This window comes from Ptychodera flava, unplaced genomic scaffold (genome assembly GCF_041260155.1).
Source record: "Ptychodera flava strain L36383 unplaced genomic scaffold, AS_Pfla_20210202 Scaffold_32__1_contigs__length_2955704_pilon, whole genome shotgun sequence".
NCBI lineage: Eukaryota > Metazoa > Hemichordata > Enteropneusta > Ptychoderidae > Ptychodera > Ptychodera flava.
The window spans coordinates 1,905,350-1,926,374 of record NW_027248354.1 but is presented as its reverse complement, the minus strand read 5'-3'; the positions used below and the strand labels follow the sequence as shown (position 1 = coordinate 1,926,374).

Here is a 21,025-nt window from a genome sequence, read left to right as displayed (position 1 = left end):
CCATCATACCATACATGAAGGCTGTAGCACTTGTGGTTACTGAGTTATGGACAAATATGTATATTTGAGGTCAAAGGTCACCGAGGTCACGTGACATTTTGTCAAAAAATTGTATTGCTAAGTTATCCCTATATACCAAAAATCAGACCTCTAGCTCTATTGGCTCGCTCAAAATTAGATATGCGCATAATTAATGAGGTACAATATGTGGCGTCATAAGGTGTCCAATCATACCATACATGAAGGCTGTAGCACTTGTGGTTACGAGTTATGGACAAATATCTATATTTGAGGTCAAAGGTCACCGAGGTCACGAAACATTTTGTCAAAAAATTGTATTGCTAAGTTATCCCTATATACCAAAAATCAGACCTCTAGCTCTATTGGCTCGCTCAAAATTAGATATGCGCATAATTAATGAGGTACAATATGTGGCGTCATAAGGTGTCCCATCATACCATACATGAAGGCTGTAGCACTTGTGGTTACTGAGTTATGGACAAATATGTATATTTGAGGTCAAAGGTCACCGAGGTCACGTGACATTTTGTCAAAAAAATTGTTTTGCTAAGGGACCGTCTCAGATTGTCGCAGAAGTTCAAAAAGCGAAATTCATTCGTTTACGGGGGGAGGGGGTTTGACCTCCATTCAATTAGTGAACTTCACTTTCGCACTTTTATTTTGTGATCACAAGTTTTCGTGTGTTTATTTTAAATTAAAGAAAAACTGCACACTCTTGCCAACAAATTTGTAACTGTTTCCATCTCGTTTGTGCCACAAACACAATTTACCAATAATAACATTGTATCCTAAACCTTTCATTCATCAAATTATACAAAGACAAAAGTGTCATTTTTTAAAATGTGCTATTATAATTTATGAGCATCTGCTCTAACCACTAGATGTCTTTATTCTCATTTGTAATGCACCTGGTCATAGTCGTTGTAATATGATTGAACATGCCTTGGCCCCCTTGTCAAAGTTTCTCGCTTATTTACCGCCCCTACCAAGTACAAATTGCGTGTTCACAAAGACAAAGAACAGCACAAGAGATGCAAAAAGGGGAAGTAAAATAAAATGAAATTTTTATGCGGTAAAATGCCCTATTAGTACTCACATCTGATCGATTACTTTAATTGTAATGCGGCAAGGGGCATACGTCTTTAGTAGCTATAGCAAAATGCAACATGCACTCTCAGGTAGACATGAACATTTCGCACTTTTGAAGTTTCGTTTAGGGGGAGGGGGAGGGGGTTAAGATCTAAACGAAGGAATTTCGTTTCTTGAACTTCTGCGACAATCTGAGACGGTCCCTAAGTTATCCCTATATACCAAAAATCAGACCTCTAGCTCTATTGGCTCGCTCAAAATTAGATATGTGCATAATTAATGAGGTACAATATGTGGCGTCATAAGCTGTCCCATCATACCATATATGAAGGGTGGTAGCACTTGTGGTTACTGAGTTATGGACAAATATTTGAGATCAAAGGTCATCAAGGTCACATGACATTTTGTCAAAATATCCGAGATATCTGCGTGAGCGGATGGACTCACGGATGGACTCACAGACGGACATGACCCAATCTATAAGCTCACTGGACTTCATCCGTGGGGACTAAAAATTGTGTCACTGCATCCTTTTTGCAATATGAATACGATGAGAAACTAAATTTTATTTTTCGTGGCCTTATACATGGGAGTCTATGGAGATCTGCCTTATACATGGGAGTCTATGGACATGTAAACTAAAAATATGCAAATTTCACCACGATTTGCCCAAATTTGGGAAAGGTCACTCCTATGCACTTCCATACCAAGTTTCAAATCAATCGGACTTGTGGTTTCAGAGCAGGAGATTTTTTGACCAAAAATGGGAGAAAATTACAAAAAAATTCATGAAAAATAGCAAGTCCAAGATACTGACCCAAGATGTGCACAATCATTTCATGTCAGCCCAAAGTACTTACATGCTAATTTTTAATGTAATCTGCTCAGTGGTTATTGAGTTTTTCAATTTGACTGTTTTTACATTTTTCACTTAATTTGCATTTTTTTGGCAATGACAACTTCATTTGAACAAAATCTCATCTACAGCCCATCATCCGTGTACACACCAAATATCAAGATGAAATGTACAGCGGTTTTGGAGTTTTGATGTTGACGGACAGACATACAGACATACAGACATACAGACATACAGACGTACAGACATACAGACATACATACATACAGACATTTCCCTAGCCTATAAGAATAGCTTCCATTGCCATATATACATATGGCTATGGGAGCTAAAAAAACATTTCACCATAATTTCAGGCAATCTAACTGATATCACACCTAGGAACCTCTATACCTAGTTTCAAATGAACTGACTTGTGGTTTCAGAGAAAACAATTTTTTGACCAAATGTGGCAAAAAATTGCCTCAAAAACGCAATTATGTAAATTTCACAACAATTTTGACAAATCAGACTGAGATCACCCCTATGAACTGTGATACCACATTTCAAATGAATTGGAATTTGGACTTGCGGTTTCAGAGAAAAAAGGCTTTTTTACCAAAAAACAGGGAAAATTGAGCAAAAATTACAATTATCCAAATTTCAACAACATTTCCTCTTATCTGACTGACATTATCTTTAGATACCTCAATAGCAAGTTTAAAATAATGGGACTTTTGGCTTGGGGCCTGAGATGAGCAACTGATAAACAGTGTGACCATACAGTACTGAACATCACACCAGGCCTACATATACACATTTAATTAACTCTACATGGTGTTTTTATACACATAACTGTTAGTTGTTTAATAACATGATGAAACTCCAGTGAGATAGAAATATTATTTATGTGTCGCTGTAGTTGTCACTACTATTTATACACAACAATGACATAAAATTATACCTTTTAACAAACATGTGTTATTCCAAAAAATTTTGATCTAACAAAATCATGCGAGTTTTTGAAAGATATCACTTTACCTTCATTTCATTGTACTCATTAATTAACACAATCAAATTAAACATTTATACATACCTTAATTCTGAACGGAGTATCGGGATGACAAATTGTAATAACCGGATGATAACTACACTGGATTCAGACAAGGAGACATCATCAATACAGTATCTACACTGTCAACCTGCACAGGAAAGGTTGCGAATAGCCTTCCCAAGTAAAAAGCAAAATCAGTGAGAATGTACTGGCCTAAGTGGGTAGCTGTAAATTTCACAACAATTTTGACAAATCAGACTGAGATCACCCCTATTAACTGTGATACCACATTTCAAATAAATTGGAATTGGACTTGCGGTTTCAGAGAAAAACGGCTTTTTTACCAAAAAACAGGGAAAATTGGGCAAAAATTACAATTATCCAAATTTCAACAATATTCCTCTTATCTGACTGACATTATCTTTAGATACCTCCATAGCAAGTTTTAAATGAATGGGACTTTTGGCTTGGGGCCTGAGATGAGCAACTGATAAACAGTGTGACCATACAGTACTGAACATCACACCAGGCCTACATACGCATTTAATTAACCCTACATGGTGTTTTTATTCACATAACTGTTAGTTGTTTAATTACATGATGAAACTCCAGTGAGATAGAAATATTATTTATGTGTTGCTGTAGTTGTCAGTACTATTTATACACAACAATGACATAAATTATACCTTTTAACAAACATGTGTTATTCCGAAAAATTTTGATCTAACAAAATCATGCGAGTTTTTGAAAGATATCACTTTACCTTCATTTCATTGTACTCATTAATTAACACAATCAAATTAAACATTTATACATACCTTAATTCTAATTCTGAACGGAGTATTGGGATGACAAATTGTAATAACCGGATGATAACTACACTGGATTCAGACAAGGAGACATCATCCAATACAGTATCTACACTGTCAACCTGCACAGGAAAGGTTGCGAATAGCCTTCCCGAGTAAAAAGCAAAATCAGTGAGAATGTACTGGCCTAAGTGGGTAGCTGTAAATTTCACAACAATTTTGACAAATCAGACTGAGATCACCCCTATGAACTGTGATACCACATTTCAAATGAATTGGAATTTGGACTTGCGGTTTCAGAGAAAAAAGGCTTTTTTACCAAAAAACAGGGAAAATTGGGCAAAAATTACAATTGTCCAAATTTCAACAATATTTCCTCTTATCTGACTGACATTACCTTTAGATACCTCCATAGCAAGTTTTAAATGAATGGGACTTTGGCTTGGGGCCTGAGATGAGCAACTGATAAACAGTGTGACCATACAGTACTGAACATCACACCAGGCCTACATACACATTTAATTAACCCTACATGGTGTTTTTATACACATAACTGTTAGTTGTTTAATTACATGATGAAACTCCAGTGAGATAGAAATATTATTTATGTGTTGCTGTAGTTGTCACTACTATTTATACACAACAATGACATAAAATTATACCTTTTAACAAACATGTGTTATTCCAAAAAATTTTGATCTAACAAAATCATGCGAGTTTTTGAAAGATATCACTTTACCTTCATTTCATTGTACTCATTAATTAACACAATCAAATTAAACATTTATACATACCTTAATTCTAATTCTGAACGGAGTATTGGGATGACAAATTGTAATAACCGGATGATAACTACACTGGATTCAGACAAGGAGACATCATCCAATACAGTGTCTACACTGTCAACCTGCACAGGAAGGTTGCGAATAGCCTTCCCAAGAAAAAAGCGAAATCAGTGAGAAAGTACTGGCCTAAGTGGATAGCTGAATTAGCGTGGTTGGAAAAACAGAAACTGAATAGACTACAACATACACAGAATTATTCAAATTCACAACACATGTAATTCTATCAGATGTGAGATTGTCCAAATGAAGTTTCTGGTGACTGTAATTATCTCAATAAACAAGATGAAATAATGGAAAATTTCAATTGGAATGTTTACATTAAGTTCTATTCTCTACAGAACCTCTCCCCATCCATATCGGGGAGATATCTCAGGTAAATATACAGCATTCATCACAACAATACTTCTCTATTAAACTTTGTACATTATTGGAGCCCTGGATGATATCATTCTATTCAGATTCTTCCAAAAAGTCTAGTGTGGTGCTTACATTTTGTCAGAGAATCTCAAGGAAACCAACTTATAACCCACATTGTTTCTGTACCCAGAAAACTGCACATTGGTGGACGGTCAGACACAGTGCTATTTTTTTGGCAAAAGAAACTCCTTTAAGCCATGAAACAGATTTACAGCCACAGTAGCTGTAACTTTTGGTGATTTTCAGCATTTTTGTTCTGTATACCGGTATTTACTGAACTAGTTTATTGTTAAACGTATAAATCATGTAGAAATGTCCACTATATAGCTTATCAGCACAGCTCATATGTGTATAATGAACATTGTTATTGATAAATAAATTTTAGTCCGGACTAAAATTAAAATGTAAACAGTAACAATGCATTCTACACACATACACTTTGAATTCACAAGCTGAACACTGTGTATTTGTATATCTTTTGTTTGCATTGAGCGTCCGCTTAATACACATTACGGTTAATAGGACCTGTCTTTAGTTTTTTCTTTTGGCATTTGGTCATTGAACTGTCACAAGGTCTTCAGTGTTTTTACCTGCAAGATAATGGGATAGACCTGTGACATGCTCAATGGAGCAATTTTTCCCATGATTCAATTTTACAGGACGTATAAGAAGCCCAACAAAAGCATTCGTTTTTTATGATTTTACGGAAACCCTATGATTTAAAGTTGGTGGAAATGACTGTATTGGGTAACAGCCTCCCCTAGAGGACATTTAAAAAATACCGCCAATAAGACGGTTGTCACTCCCATATGATCAGAGTTGTTGTATAATAACTGTGGCACTGGGTCACATAGCCCATGGTGAACTGCATTAAAAATCAGTCAATAGGATTCAGAGATGTTTGCTCAAAAATGGGAGAAAATGACCCAAAAATACAATCACACAAATTTACTTCAATTTGAAACAAAGCATATCTAAAACAAGGAGTTTTGAGTATTTACATTTCTTGATGGATTTCACAGAAATATTCTTCCAAAAATAAACTTCCAGTTTGAAGGAGCCACGCTGGCCCAGGAGGCACCCTCTTTGTCCAATGTAAACGTCCCCCTATTTTCTGGCTCATGTATATTAATAAGGCCACAATGGCGCGCTCACTTGTCGTGCAGCGGAAGCAAAAACGACTCCGATTGTTGTGAGTGTTTATAATTATTGAAGCCAGGTATGTATATTTACATTGATACTTCAAAGAGTTTGTTAACTACATGTACTTTCCCTTGACAAATCTGGCAATATTCGATTCGGCAGGTTGCCAAATGTCACTATTTCTCACTGCTATTGCCAGTTACCAGGCAAGCGCTAACTTCATAGCAACAACCACCTTCCCAAGAAAATCGTATCAAATTGATAGTTTTATGCCATGATTCAAAATTTTAAAATCATACGATTGTTGTTTGATAATTTCTGAGCCTTACAACTATAATTTCAATCACTATTGATAACTTTTGTTGAAATCAAGTCAGGCTGAAATTGCCGTATTCGCCGTGCAGTCAATGAATATTGCTACTCCATTGACGGCTATGGCAGATTACACATCGATTTCACCAACTGTAGAAAAGATGGTTGTTTTTATAACGCGAGTGCCGAAATTCAAAATTCTGAAACCAACAGTTGTTTTTAAATTCCAAATGAACAGAAGGACACTAAAATTTCGCCATTATATAGAGAAATAAAAAAACTGAACCTGAAAGAATTTTCATATCTTGATTACTGCGCTCGCGTTGAAATGGCCACACGTATATGCGCTTACGGACCTGCATGCATACGCGTGTCGCCGTGTGTCCCTTGGGAAATATACTATGTTAATGGCAGCGATTATGGATAATGACATACCGGTATGTGCAGGGACTCTTTTTCCCGGCAAACACCTCGCATTTGATTGATGAACTGTGTGAAACATGCAGTTATTTTGAGTTTGAGTTCAGCCTGTCAGTGCGGGGTAGTATCCCTCTTTGCACCAACGGCAATATGAAAAACTTCAGCTCCATTAGTTATTACAGGTTGACGGTCACTTAAATAAAGGTTTAAATATAACTGACGATTCTATTATATAGTAGCAACCTTGGTTATTTACAACTTAGAGATGAAAGTTTAATACTTCATATCGCTTCATGAAACAAAGCATGTTATTTTTTCCTTGTAAGCCTTATGTATGTATGTATATATGTATGTATGTATGTATGTATGTATGTATGTATGTATGTATGTATGTATGTATGTATGTATGTATGTATGTATGTATGTATGTATGTATGTATGTATGTTAGCTGTGTATGGCAGGGTTGTGTGTTACCAGTTCTTGCTCATTATACGACCTCCGACCACAGGCTATGGTGGGATGCCACATAACGCCGGTAACACACAGCCCTGCCATGCAGAGCTACTATGTATGTACCAGGGGTATGTATGTATGTATGTATGTATGTATGTATGTATGTATGTATGTATGTATGTATCTATGTATCTATGTATATTAGCTGTGCATGGCAGGGCTGTGTGTTACAGGCGTCATACGGCCTCCCACCACAGGCTGTGGTGGGAGGCCACATAACGCCGGTAACACACAGCCCTACCATGCACAACTAAATGTATGTATGTATGTATGTATGTATGTATGTATGTATGTATGTATGTATGTATGTATGTATGTATGTTAGCTGTGCATGGCAGGGCTGTGTGTTACCAGCGTTATACGGCCTCCCACCACAGGCTGTGGTGGGATGCGATGTATGTATGTATGTATGTATGTATGTATGTTAGCTGTGCATGGCAGGGCTGTGTACGTATTACCGGCATTATACTGCCTCCCACCACAGGCTGTGGTTGGAGGCCACATACGCCGGTAACACACAGCCCTGCCATGCAGAGCTACATTGTATTAATGTATGTATGTATGTATGTATGTATGTATGTATGTATGTATGTATGTGTGTGTATGTGTGTATGTATGTGTGTGTATGTGTATGTATGTATGTATGTGTGTGTGTGTATGTATGTATGTATGTATGTATGTATGTATGTATGTATGTTAGCTGTGCATGGCAGGGCTGTGTGTTACCGGCATTATACCGGTACGGCCTGTGGTGGGAGGCCACATAATGCCGGTAACACACAGCCCTGCTATGCAGAGCTAGTATGTATGTATGTATGTATGTATGTATGTATGTATGTATGTATGTTAGCTGTGCATGGCAGGGCTGTGTGTTACCGTCGTTATACGGCCCCCCCCACCACAGCCGCTGTGGTGGGAGGCCACATAACACTGGTAATACACAGCCCTGCCATGCAGAGCTAGTATGTATGTATGTATGTATGTATGTATGTATGTATGTATGTATGTCTGTCTGTATGCTGTGCATGGCAGGGCTGTGTGTTACCGTCGTTATGTCTCCTCCCACCACAGCCTCTGGTGGGAGGCCGTATAAGCAGTAACACACAGCCCTGCCATGCAGACATTGGGGGACGTTTCCATCTAAAAAACAATGCATATTCAATGCACATTCACCCTTGAAATAGGGGTTTGAAGGGCTATGGAGCTCCTAATTAAAGTTATTTGCCATCTCCTAAGCTGTTTGCAATATGTGATTAGAGATAGCAATTAAGTGGGTGTACAGGGAAGACATCTTTGCCTTACACACTTCACTCATACAGATAATCGTTCGCCTTGAACTTCTTTGAACATTGTACCCTAATTTTCACAGAATAGGACCTATAAATATACTACACGCCATATGTTAGTTCAAATTAATAAAAGTAGGAACAAATTCCGATGTCCTGAAATGATAATACTGTTGTCAAGGTTTACACGAGACTGAGTTTGTGCCGCTTCGCTGTACAATACCTTGCAATGGCATAAAGTAGTACCGGCCAAGCTATTGGTATCTGAAGTTGTTGACTAAGCGTTATGTAATGTCTGATTATATCTGTTATCATATACCCATGCCCATATTGCTACATCCGAGTGACGTTCAACGTAAAATATCGGCCGTGATATTTCACGGTAAACGTCGAGATATGCATGATGAACGTCATCAGTTTTAGAGTTTTCCCGAACTACATTAGCAGTTTGTTGGTAAACAACGTAAACAACAAAATGGCCGCCGCTCCCCGCCTGGGAAGCGATGTCCCCGACGTAAAAACTTGAAGGGCTTCGAGGAACGCGGGTATTTCTGGCTGCAAAATACGGAAATATCAGGTTGAGTCTTGAAATGTTTTCCCATGGTATTTTTTTGGTCAAGTTCTAGCAAACATTCTGCCGTTCGCACGGCGCCGGCACTGCTGTGCACGGTCTCCACCGAACAGGTAGTGAGCGCGTGGCGTGACAGCGATGTCGCGCGTGCGACGACTGTTGACATGGCAACTCTAAAGGTAAACTAACAAAATGGCGTCCCCTCTCCGCGCGAGCTCCGTGCCGTACGACGATCGAAATCAGGATAGATTTAAAGCTGAGCAGTTTTTGATCGGTTACAGTTGTACTAGCATATTGCACCTTAAAATGTTCCTTCTGTATGACGATTTTTGTATCCCGGTGTCTTTCTTCTTGGGTTTCATTGAGATATGGACGACTTGCAGCGATGTCGCGCGTGATGTTGACATCTTCGTCGTATACTTTATGAATGAAGCCTGTTCACATAAACATTCTGATATTTATGCGCAAGGCGTAATAAAGTAAAGCCTCAAAATTAAAGGTTTTTCGTTCTATTAGTTAAAATTCCCTAAAATTATGGGCATGGGTATATGATAAATCGGTTATTACCCAATATCGCCTGTTCCTTGTGTCGTATCAGCATTCATGTCATTTGTGCTGTGTCAGACACTTGACTTCGTCTTGTGTCTGACGCAGCACAAATGACATTCATGCTGATACGACACAGGAACAGGCGATATTGGGTAATAACCTCTAAATATAACTACTGTAGATTGCATATTATCAGTGCAGAAAGAGCTCAAAAAAGTGCACTGTTTTTTAGATGCAAGCATCCCGTCATGAGCTAGTATATATGTACCGGGGGTTGTATGTATGTATGTATGTATGTATGTATGTATGTACGGTATGTATGTTAGCTGTGCATGGCAGGGCTGTATTACCGGTGTTATACAGCCTCCCACCACAGGCTGTGGTCACGGGGAGGCCACATAACGCCGGTAACACACGGCCCTGCCATGCAGAGCTGGTATGTATGTATGTATGCATGTATGTATGTATGTTTGCTGTGCATGGCAGGGCTGTGAATTACCGTCGTTATACGGCCTCCCACCACAGGCTGTGGTGGGAGGCCACTTAATGCCGGTAACCACACAGCCCTGCCATGCAGAGCTAGTATGTATGTATGTATGTATGTATGTATGTATGTATGTATGTATGTATGTTTGCTGTGCATGGCAGGGCTGTGTGTTACCGGCATTGCATGGCCTCCCACCACAGGCTGACAGGCCACATAACACCAGTAACAAACAGCCCTGCCATGCAGAGCTAGTATGTATGTATGTATGTATGTATGTATGTACCAGTATGTATGTATGTATGTATGTATGTATGTATGTATGTAAGCTGTGCATGGCAGGGCTGTATTACCGGTGTTATACAGCCTCCCACCACAGGCTGTGGTCACGGGAGGCCACATAACGCCGGTAACACACGGCCCTGCCATGCAGAGCTGGTATGTATGTATGTATGCATGTATTGTATGTATGTTTGCTGTGCATGGCAGGGCTGTGTGTTACCGTCGTTATACGGCCTCCCACCACAGGCTGTGGTGGGAGGCCAATTAACGCCGGTAACACACAGCCCTGCCATGCAGAGCTAGTATGTATGTATGTATGTATGTACCCTTACGGAAAACCTAAGTCCACAGTAGATGAGAGTAGATCTACGGACCGTCTGCAGTAGACTTTATGTAGATCTACATCAGGGTTTTGTAGATGAACAGCCACAGCAGTTTGTCTACTATACATGAAGCTTTGTCTACAGATATTGTCCACACCAGACATGACTATGTCTACATTTCGCACTAACTTCGTCTACGCTTGATCTACACTGATCTACCACCCAATCTAAGGGAGTTTCATCTACAAAATTCACTTAGGCAAACAAAGACTCATCTACTTCTACTTCAAAAATCACCATCTTGTCTACATTTAATCTAATGTACTGTTTCTTGCTGTATACTATGTCCAACAATCCAATCCCTTCAAATATGATTGGCAAACTGCAGGATCCATGCGAGAAGGCATCAGTAAAAGACAAGACATTTTACCTTACATTTGAATATATACTGTACAACAATAGAGAGAAGAAATTAGTGAATTAATTTTTTTCATCCTAATTAAGGCACTCCTGTTTAACTCGAGGAACACAAATGCAAAATATCACAGGAATCAAACTACAATTTTGTGTAATGTTAAAAATGTAAAGATTATCCAGTAATTAATTTTTGAAAAAGTGACTTTAAAGTGAATCACAATAAAAAGAATAAAAAAAACAATGTTTTCAGTGATACTTTCTTCAGATGGGTCAATACAGTTGCATCTAACCACGGGCCGGACCCAGATCTAATTCGTAAGTTTTTTTCTTGGAGTTATGTGACTAATTACAAAACTTCATAAATATGCAAGTGAGCTATTTGTTAACTGATAACTTTATTTCCTCGGCTTCATATCCAGCAAACAATCAAACGAACCTGTTTGATATCCCAGCTGCTTTTAATTGTAAAAAATAAAATCAAAACTATCCTCGTATAAAACTTTCTGAGTATCATTGAGTCACTTCTGAATCGTGTGAAAATCAGCAGCCACGGCCCTATCTCTCAGTCAACTTACAAATAATTGTATTGACATTGTTATCATTGCCACGTAAAAAAAAAGAAGATAAGACTACATAATACATTACAGTGTTATTTTGGCAATGGCATTTCAGTACACATGCATAACACAAGTCAGCTTTAAAAATTACCAGTACTGCTTTAAGTAATTTTTTCACCTGAGCGACGTATTTTCTTGCATTTTCATGGAGAGTTCGCGCATGGACTGATCTCCCCACCACCTTTCAGCCTCCACCTCTTGCTCTTTTAGAGTAAATGACCTTGTAACTGGCTTCGATTTCCGGGTCAACTGTGAGAGTTGACCTTATGCGCATGCGCAATCAGAAGGCGCCATGTTTTCAACGGTTCAGCATATCAATGCATATCGGGGAGAGAAGCCAGCCTGCTCACCATTCGTACTTCAACAAATCTTATTTTTCAAGCACATTTTCGTCATCTGTACACCGTGGAAACAATGTGACATCAATTCTGATATGCATAGAAAGTGTTCCGATCGAGAATTACATCGGGTTGAGACATAGGTTGGCATCGATAACTTGACGATGGCAGTGCCTCTACACTGCCAGTATACAGCTGTACTGGTACTGCGGTAATTGTAATGCAACTTGTAAGGTAGGCCCGTGAGGTAGGCAAGGTTTGTTGATCGCCTGTTTTAATACCACGACCATATGAATTTTGATTGTGTAACATGTAGAATATTTCAGTTCTAAATTTTTTAATAAAGCGTCGTTGAATGTACTGAAATGCTTTGTATGCAGTTTGTTCTGTTAATCATGTAATGATGTATGTACAGTTGAGAAAGATTTTGAAAAATTGAGTAGGCCTAAGCATGCACAATGTTCTACTCTCTGTTTCGACCTGAATACCACTCATGATCGGTCATTGAATGATTGATTTTTCCAGCGTGAGATATCTCATATTATGCAAAGGTCCATTGATACCATGGTGCTCAGTGAAGTTGCCAGCAAATTACATCAAGAGGATGTTGTTGTGATATGCAATATTGTGATACTCATCATGAACTGCAGCCCTAGCCTGTGCTACACCATGGCCATCGGTCAATTTTTAAAGTCTAAAAATTGATTGACATGTTAACATACTTACATTTTCATTTTCAACACTTTTGCAAGATCTCCATGCCTCACTAATTTCTTGTTCTTTGTCTAAGCTATCTTATACGTAATTTATTCCATCTACATCTTGTCTACCTTTCATCTACATTTTATCTACTCTCTAAACTATGACCTGATGATTAATATGCACAAAAGTAGACGAAGCAACAGATCTACATCTTGTCTACATTTCATCTACCTGAGATCTAAATTTCATCTAATTTTTCATCCACATTTTGTCTACATTTCATCTACTCTCTGAACTATGACCTCATTAGTATGCACAAAAGTAGATGAAGCAGTTCATCTACTGCCCAATTAAAATAAAGTCTACTGTAGATCTAATGTGGACTAGATGTAGATCTCAATTTTCCGTAAGGGTATGTATGTATGTATGTATGTTTGCTCTGCATGGCAGGGCTGTGTGTTACCGGCATTACACGGCCTCCCACCACAGGCTGACAGGCTACATAACACCGGTAACACACAGCCCTGCCATGCAGAGCTAGTATGTATGTATGTATGTATGTATGTATGTATGCATGTATGTATGTATGTACCGGTATGTATGTATGTATGTATGTATGTATGTATGTAAGCTGTGCATGGCAGGGCTGTGTGTTACTTAGTCAGAAAACAGACAGGTTCAGGCAGGAGGTAAGATAATTCTCTCTCTCTCTCTCTCTCTCTCTCTCTCATGCACACACTGTATATATATATATATATATATATATATATATATATATATATATATATATATATATATATATATATATATATATATATATATCATAAATAAATTCAAGTATAAAGTAATAATATCTGTTGTTTAAGTTTAATGCAGATATCATTACTTTGCACTTGAATTCATTTGTATTTTTATTTGTAACGTTCTGCTTTTTGCATGAAGCACTGTACTTTCCAATGAGGACTGAAGCACTGCACTTTCCAAAGAAGACATCTGTATACATATAAAAATATATATATATATATATATATATATATATATATATATATATATAATGGATATTGTGTTTTTGTGTGTGACGTTTGACTGTTGTCTTACATCTTACAGATCTTAATACATAATTCAGAGAAGACTAGAACTTGCATTATTGCTTTCTTCAAATTTTGACACAGATTACGTAGCAATGATTGCATAATTATTTTTTAAATTTATCTGAAGTGGAGAGGTATTTTTCGATCTGACTAGGCGTGGTGGAATTAATAAGAGTTTCCCACAGCCCATCAAGTGCTGGCTGTGGGGGGTTTGTGATACTAACATTGCTATGCTGACAGTTAGACTCTGCTGATGCTTGATGGATAGCAGAAGCAGCAAGAATTGTCTGTGTTCGGCGGACATGTTGAAGACTTCAAGATACAGTTAGACACTCACTGTTGTTGGAAAGTACAGTGCTTCATGCAAAAATACCGTCAAGTACACAATGTGCTCACATTCGGTTTGAATTGGTCCATTCGAGAAATATTTAAACCTGGAAAAGCAAGAATGATAAAAGCAAATAAAGTCTCCAACTTAGGTACTGGAGGTCATCTTTAGGAACATGCCTATCAACTTCTATAGCAATGGGAGAAGCAGATCCTAAATACATAAGCAAATGTCAACAACAAAAACACAGAGAAGGCTTGATAAAAAGAAAAGGTGGGAGTGGGCAAAAAATGCACAAGGGATCTGGTAAAAAAGTAATGCTACATCATTGATCTTCTAAACCCTACCCCCTCCTGCATATCAAATGTCCACCCCTTGGTATTACATAAGACCAAATGACAGGAAGTACATTTACAACCTCGGAGATTTTTAATTAATGACATGAGTGTTATCATTCTAATGTAAACAGCACTTAAGTTAGTTACAGATAGTGAAATGCCTTCCACTGTGGGTGGTGATTACAACATCTGGAATTATCCTGGATCCAAATTTCTCATCAGTTTTTGTATGTCTTACATAGAAAAGTTGCAAAAATTGGTCCAAAATGAAAAAAATCACCTCAGCTTTGTTTTCTGGATCAAATTTTCCTACAAATTGGTATCAAATATGACAAAATTATGTTCACAGCCTTCAAAATTGTCTCACAACATATCCTGGGTTAGTATAGGTCATTTAAGGTCACAAACTGAGAAAAGTACCTAAAATATACAAATTTTGGGGTTTCCCAACACTTTGAGCAGGAAATTTATCTAATAACATCTTTCGGGACTTTATACCAAATTACAAAGCTATCAAACAAGGGACTTTATATACCAAATTACAAAGCTATCAAACAAGCAATGTTGAGATAAAGTTTTCTTGACCAAAAATGACAATATTGTCTTAAAAATACAATTTTTTACCAAAAATGACAATATTGTCTTAAAAATACAATTTTTTATATTTCAGGACAATTTCCACATATCTAACTATTGTCATCTCTGTACATCTGTGTACGAAATATGAAAGCTGTCTGTCCAGGGATTTTAAAAAGGAAACACTGTCTAAGATTTTTTGACCAAAAATGACAAAATTGCACAAAAATAGTAATTTTCCCAATTTTGTCATAATTTCAACAAATTAGAAGAGTAACACCCTTGCAAAGAGACAACCCAAATTTGAGAGCGATTGGGCCGGCGGTTTCAGAGAAGAAAAATTTTTACTGAAAATGAGAAAAATCACAAAAAATTCAGCAAAAATACAAAATTAAGGATATCTTCACAATATTTAACCAGATATGAACTGAAAATGCTCACGTGTTTCATACAGTTATGTGTAAATTTGAACCTTTGCCACATGTTTGCAACTTCATTGAAAGTATTATGATCAACATAATGAACAATAATCACCGCCGATTAATTCTCAAAGGTCATGAAGTATACAAATATGTAATTAGCTGAAATAAAAATATTAAAGTTCTTTGACTGCTGTCATTGTATCACCATTTTATATAGCAAGTGTAATTACCGTTGGCCAAGTCCTTCAAGCCATATATGCCGAGCTGTGAAAGCTCATTAGATATGCAAATTGTAAATTAGCTGACATGAAAATGTGAAATGACTTTCGATGTTGTTTTAACCAGGTATAATCATCAATGTTGTCACGTTTTGCCAACTTTGATCAAGTAAATCCCAGTATATATCCCTAATAAGCAAAGTTCATTAATATGTAAATTAGGAATTGACTTAAGTAAAAATGCTTAATGATTGTCAATAATGTTGTATCATGGTATCTGCAATATATGTAGCAAGTTTTGTCAACTTTGGTCAAGTCAATTCAGATATATATCTCTAATTAGGAAAGTTCATTAAACATGCAAATTAGGAATTGGCTGAAGAGAAAATGCTTAATGACTTTCAATAATATTGTATTACAGTGTCTGAAATGTACATAGCAAGTTACATCAATTTTGATCAAGTCAATTCAGATGAATATCCCTAAGTATGAAAATTCATTTAATATGCAAATTAGGAATTGGCTGAAGTAAAAATGTCTTTTGACTTTCAATAATGTTATATCACAGTATCTTTGATGTATATAGCAAGTTTCAATGACTAAAATCAAGTTAAATTGTATTGCTAAGTTATCCCTATATACCAAAAATCAGACCTCTAGCTCTATTGGCTGGCTCAGAATTAGATATGCGCATAATTAATGAGGTACAGGATGTGATGTCATAAGGTCTCCCATCATACCAAATACGAAGGGTGTAGCACTTGTGGTTACTTAGTTATGGCCATATATGTATATTTGAGGTCAAAGGTCATCAAGATCACATGACATTTTGTCAAAAAATTTGTATTGCTAAGTTATCCCTGTATACCAAAAATCAGACCTCAGAATTAGATATGCGCATAATTAATGAGGTACAGGATGTGGTGTCATTAGGTCTCCCATCATACCAAATATGAAGGGTGTAGCACTTGGGGTTACTTAGTTATGGCAATATATGTATATTTGAGGTCAAAGGTCATCGGGTCACATGACATTTTGTCAAAAAAATTGTATTGCTAAATTATACCTATATACCAAAAATCAGACCTCTAGCTCTATTGGCTGGCTCAGAATAAGATATGCGCATAATTAATGAGGTACAGGATGTGATGTTATAAGGTCTCCCATCATACCAAATATGAAGGGTGTAGCACTTGTGGTACTTAGTTATGGCCATATATGTATATTTGAGGTCAAAGGTCATCGAGATCACATGACATTTTGTCAAAAAATTTGTATTGCTAAGTTATCCCTATATACCAAAAATCAGACCTCTAGCTCTATTGGCTAGCTAAGAATTAGAAATGCACATAATAAATGAGTTGCAGGAAGATGCCAAGGTCAAAGGTCAAGTGGAATCCCCAAAATTGTGGAGAGCAATTCGGTCCCCTACTGGCCATTGTCCAATAGACGCTGGCTGTCCTGGACTTTAACATAGGCCAGAATAAGCCATTGCCATAGCTTAGCTGCATAGGTATAGGGGAGGTCAAAGGTCATAGAAAAATCAGAAAAATAATACTTTAAAAATCTCCTTCTCAAAATTTGCAAGACCTGTGACTTTGATATTTGGCATGAAGGAGCAAGGCTATAAGGTCTAACCAGGGTTAGGTTGGTAGCGGGTCGAGTTGACCGGGGTCGAGTTGGTTAGGGGTCGAGATGTCCAGAAACCATGCTTCCCATAGACTACCATGTATCAGAAAAATTAAAACTGTGATAACTTCATTAATATGCAAGCCACGCCCACCAAAACCTTTTCAGTTCTAGCCATTTGAATTCTGAAGATGTCTACCAAATTTGACTGAAATACGTTCAGCCGTTTTTGAGATAATGGGGATACAGACACACGGACACACAGACACACACACACACACACACACACAGACAGACATGGCTAAACCATATGCTCACGTGTGTGAACACGTGAGCAAAAAAAACTGTATAAGGTTAACCTAAGGTACTTGCACACAAATTTTCAAAGCAATCAAAACGGCGGTTCTTGAGTTATTAATTCTTAACTATTTTCAAATTTTGTAAGCTCATTTGCATAATTTTGGCAATGCAGACTTCATTTGAACAAAATCCCATCTATAGCCCAGGATGCATCCACACACCAAATACCAAGCTGAAACGTGCAGTGGTTTGCGTGTTTTGATGTTGACGGACATACTGTACATACATACATACATACATACATACATACATACATACATACATACATACATACATACATACATACACACATACATACAGACGCCACCGACTTCAGCCTATACGATAAACTCACATTGGTAAAACCAAATGTGAGCTAAAAAGCAGAACGTTACAAAGGAAGTTCAATATGGGGTTGGGTCTTAATACAATGGAGGGAAGAGAAGCCAAGCATTTGCGCTTACTTGAATACAGTTGTAATTCAACACCCCAGAACAGATGGTCTCTCATATTCAGGCATGAATACGTACTACTGTATTGGCTACGCACACAAGACCCCTGTTCTGATAATTATAGGGGGGTCATATGGGATTGAAAGCCATAGAGAATGCCAAATATATTCCAGACAGATATTATGATGACCCGAGTTACTGTTTTTGTGGCAATGAGAAGCAGTGTTCCTCTGAATCTTGTGAAATTTGCAGCTGCAAATTTATGGGGGAAATTAAACGGTCTGCAGTGAGTGGGAAAATAAGTAAAATTCTGAAAAATACATTGAAGTGATGAGCTTTGGATGCAAAATTGTGCATGCCTTCACAGTGTAAATTTGAATGGATATAATAGGTATACAAAGATGTTGATAAGTTTTGCCTATATAAGTTAGAAGCTCATTGTTAAACATTTTGTAGGATTATTAGAAAATCATAAACAGCTGAGAATGAAATTTTTAAACAGTTAAGTGTAAGATTGAATTCAGTTTTTGTCTGAGAATGATCTTTGTGCTTTGATAAATATATCAAAGAATTTCAATTTTTTAGAATTAAGTGAGATCATAATTTAGTTTCACAATCACTGCTGAGCCTATATCCAAAGGTTTTTGAAGTAATGTAATTTTAATATTTGGCTTCATTTTAATGGAATTTGTAAAGTCTGAATTTGTAAAATTTAGTTTAAAGAATTTCTTCATGGGACTGCAAAAGTTCACTTCATTTGATGAGTTGAACATTGCAGCAGAGCTTTCAAAGAGGTAATACTTGAATAAATGTTTGACCAATGGTTAAGAAATAAACGCATGTAGTGTTTTTATTGACAAGTTATCTTGTTAATATTTAGGATGCCTTTCATTCTGAAACCACCATTGTATGTAAGGAATATGGACTGTAATTTACTGTATGCAACAGTTAACTTTCAAGCAAAGTAATAAAGATCACACAACTTTGATGAAATATCAATTTTTTTTTTTATCTGTATGATTGAACATGTGCAAAAACATCTGCTGATTTCATGCTTTGAAAAAAGGCCAAAAAAATGTGAACTCTTCACTGCTATGAAATGATTTCAAAACTTGAACAAGAACGTCTAACCTCAGCAGTTCAAATTTCTCCAGGACATTCACCATTCAAACATGTTGAGGAACCCCATGTTTGTTCCAACAGCCATAGTGGAAGTTGATCGTCGCTGTTTCTGATGTCTTCCTATACCGCACGATCATGGGCTTGTCATCGGTACAGATAACTTCCATACGCTGAGCCTTCACTGACCTCAGTAACAGCTGCTGATTTTCGTAGCTGGCTCCACGGCCAAGGATAGTTGACTTTGTTCAACCAGGTAAATTTCAGAGTTACTGTACACGGTGTTTCAGACTCTTCAATGCGCATTGAATTGCGGGTTGAATACAGCCGAATGAGCTCAAACACTTCTGCATTGGCATCTAGTTCATCGAAAAGGCCATGTACCGGTAGGTCACAATGGAAATCGCCCTTGCTTAATTCTCATAAGCTCAAACTTTGCGTTGCGTAGCTTACGCTTGACAGCTGTAGCGATGACTAACATGGGCGCCGCCATATTGATTTACAGTAACTACGGAAAATGACCTCAGTCATGACCCCAATATAGGTATACGCGCTCTGTGAAGCATTGGACAAAACAGGGCGCTGCTGGGCTGCAGTGAACATACCGTTATACTTCATCTCTTGTATAAACACAGATGGCTGTGTGCTATCTATCAGCTGAGCTTTATAAACTGTCAATTTCAATATCAATACCCCTTTCAACAACAGACTTTTGAAACCAATATTTTAAAGCCATCAATTGGACCTCTTGTATTATAGCAATCATGGTGATATTAAAAAAAGATTTTGCAAAAGACAATGCAGGGGTTTCACTAAGTTTTGAAACAGGGGGCCATATGGAAATTACAGGGGACCACGCCATACCAACCACCGAACATGTGGATGTTTGGTACGTACCCCCACCCCTCACCCACCAATGCACGGTTCCAAATTAGCTTTTTACAAACTGGACAAAACAGTTCATCAACCACAAACGGTAAGTTACAAGTTTTATTTCAAGCATTGCTTACAGAAATATGTCATTATGATCATCTACAAACAGGGTTCGAAATTTATTTTTTTGTTTGGTGGTCAAGTTGACCACCAGATTCAAATTTTGGTGGTCAATTGCAAAATTCTGGTGGTCAAAAATAATTGTCATTGTCAGAGTGTAATTCTTGTGGAGGTCAGGGTCCATAGGGGTGAATAGTGGGCTGACATCTTGTTCTGGAACCATTCCACTATGCTGCTACTCGTGTTACGTTGGTCTATGTTGCATGCCAAGTAAAATCCACTAGAAAATTTTCAGTATTTTCACAACTTGAAATGAGTGCATGAGTGACTGACTGACTGTAAGTTTTGACAGAATTACAAACTGAGTAATCAAGAAATGACAATTACTGCTGATAACATGACAATTATTGCATTTTTTTGGACTTATGAAGTTTTGTCAGAGTTTTGTACAATGAGATGTTATGCAACATTTGCAGACTTAATCACAATAAT

General features: G+C 37.4%; 1 long non-coding RNA gene across 3 annotated transcripts in view; it reads right to left on the bottom strand.

Moving 5' to 3' along the window:
* LOC139127437 (uncharacterized) overlaps positions 1-21,025 on the bottom strand; it is a 61,637-nt gene that overhangs the window by 36,904 nt on the left and 3,708 nt on the right. For 2 of the 3 annotated variants that reach the window (XR_011551002.1, XR_011551003.1), the window contains exons 2-4: positions 4,603-4,739; positions 3,818-3,955; positions 3,042-3,172 (exon numbers count right to left, since the gene is read on the bottom strand). This is a non-coding gene — a long non-coding RNA (uncharacterized lncRNA). Of the gene's footprint in view, positions 1-3,041; positions 3,173-3,817; positions 3,956-4,602; positions 4,740-6,960; positions 7,083-21,025 lie in introns of those variants that run through there. The other variant, XR_011551004.1, reaches the window with a different exon arrangement.